This window comes from Rhinopithecus bieti, unplaced genomic scaffold (assembly GCF_001698545.2).
Source record: "Rhinopithecus bieti isolate Rb0 unplaced genomic scaffold, ASM169854v2 scaffold_6506, whole genome shotgun sequence".
NCBI classification, from domain to species: Eukaryota; Metazoa; Chordata; class Mammalia; order Primates; family Cercopithecidae; genus Rhinopithecus; species Rhinopithecus bieti.
In genome coordinates this window covers 60,387-63,458 of record NW_016805137.1, presented here as the reverse complement: position 1 = coordinate 63,458, position 3,072 = coordinate 60,387, and the positions used below count along the sequence as shown (strand labels likewise).

The 3,072-nt window shown below is 53.8% G+C and overlaps 1 protein-coding gene across 4 annotated transcripts in view; it reads right to left on the bottom strand.

The window, feature by feature from the left end:
• Positions 1–2,449, bottom strand: part of IST1 (IST1 factor associated with ESCRT-III) — a 34,537-nt gene extending 32,088 nt beyond the window's left edge. For 3 of the 4 annotated variants that reach the window (XM_017871297.1, XM_017871298.1, XM_017871300.1), the window contains exon 1: positions 1,595–2,449. The gene's annotated coding sequence lies outside the window, so the exon portion shown is untranslated. The remainder of the gene's footprint in view (positions 1–1,594) is intronic. The other variant, XM_017871299.1, reaches the window with a different exon arrangement.
• Positions 2,450–3,072: the final 623 nt, after the last annotated feature.

Below are 3,072 nucleotides of genomic sequence, written 5' to 3'. Positions count from 1 at the left end.
CGACCAAAAAAAAAAAAAGCCAGGTGTGGGCCTGTAGTGTCAGCTACTACTCCTGAGACTGAGGCGGAAGGATCACTTGAGTCCTGGAGATCAAGGCTGCAGGGAGTGCACTACCGCACTCCAGCCTGGGAAACAAAGTGAGACCCCCGTCTCCAAAACAAAACAAAAAACAAAACAAAGGAAGTGTTTTCTTTGTCTTTAAAAAAAAAAAAAAGAAAGTCTCACTCTGTCCTCCAGACTGGAATGCAGTGGTGCAATTACCGACTCACTGTAGCCTCCACCTCCCAGGCTCAAGCAATCCTACCTCAGCCTCCCGAACTATAGATGCGGGCCTCAACGCCTGGCTATTTTTTATTTTTGTAGGGGTTTTGCTATGTTGCCCACGCTGGTCTCCAACTCCTAAGCTCAAGTGATCCTCCCATCTAGCCCTCCCCAAGTGCTGGGACTACAGGGCTGAGCCACCACATCTGGCCACTTTTATCTTCTAATGACTATTATCAAGTCCCCCTATCCCAGAAGTTCTTAGGAAGCAAATTTCCCACAAACTATTGACTTGTAGTACAAAAGCCAAAAAGCTTCTACTGGGAAAGGAGAGGGAAATATATACGTATATATTTCAACTATTATTTTGTTAAATTAGAAAAATACAGACATAGGAGGGGTATAGATAAAACAAGATTAGGCAAGAGTTGATCGTGTTTGAAGCTGGAGAGGATTCATTGTACTCCTGTCTGCTTGAAATTTTCCATAATAGTTAAAATATTACACATAATTTTAAAATTCAAATTTCCCCTAAAGATCTGTTTAAGACCAGACTTTAAGTTTACTACGACAGAGAGTGAAGCTACTGTGTCTTTTGTAATTAAACCTACAGCTCCTGGGTCCCGACCCTAATCAAAGTTTACGCTGTTGAGTTCCAAGAGCTCACCTCCAGCACCCCGGAAGAGGAGCGCCGACAAAAACAAAGAGGAGAGGCGCAAGGATCCTCCCAAGATCGCTCACCACACAGGCAGGGATCCGAGAAAGCGGGCAGAGGCCGCTCGTTGCTTCAACGAAAGAAAATGTAATTTTCTCCGGCCAAAGTGGACCCAAGTCCGGCCCCCCAGCCCAGGAACAAGACCAGGAGGCCACCCCGCCCACTGGAAGCGTCCCGGATTCGGGGGCATCTGCCTCTCGCGGCACTGGAGGCCCCGACCTTCCCGAAGTCTCTCCAGGCCAGAAAAGACAGGGTAGGAGTGTCGCCGAGGAGCCCTCGCCGAGGCCGCGGTGTTTCCGCCCCAGGGAAGATACACCTCGGGGCAAGAGTACTACGGGAAAGTTAAGCGGCTTCGGGTATCCAGGACTAGCTGCCTCCGAGCCGCTCGCGGTCCTGCCACGCCCCCCCACCCAGGCATGGGCAGCCTCCTACGCCGCGGGCCCTCCAGGGCCTGACCCCCGGTCTGACCCCTACTCCCACGATCCTTCCCTTTCTCCTCAGCTGCCCCCTCCGAAGTCGTTTGAATCCCGGGCCCTAGCGCTAGTTAGAGACCGCTAAGTCCGGAGCGCAGAGGGAAGAGGAAGAGGAGACCTCTGACGCCTAGGATGCCACACTCACCTAACCGAATCCTGCCGTGAACACAGCAGACACCGACTTCAGAATCAGGGTTCGGCATCCAAAATGGCGGCTCCTCGGCCTCAGCGAAGCAAGCACGAGCGGAGGGATCCACGGGGCCGAGATAGCCACGCCCTCCTTTCTAGGGATTGGCTGCGCGATCGCCGCTGCCGGGACCTACGCGCTGACTCGGGGCACCTTCCCTTGGTTTCCTTTGGAGTTGGTGCGGCCGGGGACTACTTCCCGTGGCGGAGGCACGGGAGACGATGGCAGACGCGGCACGCCGACTGAGTCAGCTGTTAGGGCGCGCCCTTAATTTCGCTCTGGGGCGAGGTGAGGCCAGCAATGGCTGCTGGTTGTCGGACTCTGCGCCTATGGCCTCACCGCGCCCAGTGCCTTGGTTCCGGATTCTTCCATAACCTGCTCCCAGTACTGCCTCTCTGACGCCAGGAGTTGCTCCCTGAGATTTGTTGCCGCCCTTCGCTGGACTTTCGCCCTTGGTGTAGCGGCCGGGCGGGTTTCGAAGCCTGCGTATCCCTGACTCTTCATCCAGAGTCTCCGAGTCCCTCTACTGCCTCTTCGCGTTCCCCTGCCCCGCTTTTAAGCCGTCCGGTTGCCCTTTCAACCAGCCTCGCTCCAGTCTATGTGGTGTAATTTAGTAGTGTTCCCTCAGCACCACATTCTCTGGCGATTTCCCTAATTTATCTCGGTATTCAAAGAAAACTTTTTCTTTGGTTACCTTTCAACTTACCTCTACTTAAGTTTGGAAGGGGCCTTCCCAGCACTTTGAGAGGCGGGGCGGGAGGATCTCTTGAGCCCGGGAATTGCAGACCAGCCAGGGCACCATAGTGAGACCCCATTGCTAAAAAACAAAACAAAACAAACAAACAAAAAAACAGTTAAAAATTAGGCAAACAGCAACGCGCACCTGTGGTCTCAGCTACTCGGGAGGCTGAGGCAGGAAGATCGCTTGAGCCCAGAAGTTCGATGCTGCAGTGAACCGTGATCACGTCACAGTGCTCTAGCCTGGGCTACGGAAAAAAAAAAAAAAAAAAAAAGGCCGGGTGCGGTAGCTCACGCCTTGTAATCTCAGCATTTTGGAAGGCCGAGGCAGGTGTATCACCTGAGGTCGGGAGTTCGAGACCAGCCTGGCCAACATGGAGAAACCCCCGTCTCTACTAAAGATACAAAATTAGGCCGGACGCGGTGGCTCAAGTCTGTAATCCCAGCACTTTGGGAGGCCGAGACGGGCGGATCACGAGGTCAGGAGATCAAGACCATCCTGGCTAACCCGGTGAAACCCGGTCTCTACTAAAAAACACAAAAAACTAGCCGGACGAGGTGGCGAGCGCCTGTAGTCCCAGCTACTCGGGAGGCTGAGGCAGGAGAATGGCGTAAACCCGGCAGGCGGAGCTTGCAGTGAGCTGAGATCCGGCCACTGCACTCCAGCTGGGCGACAGAGCGAGACTCCGTCTCAAAAA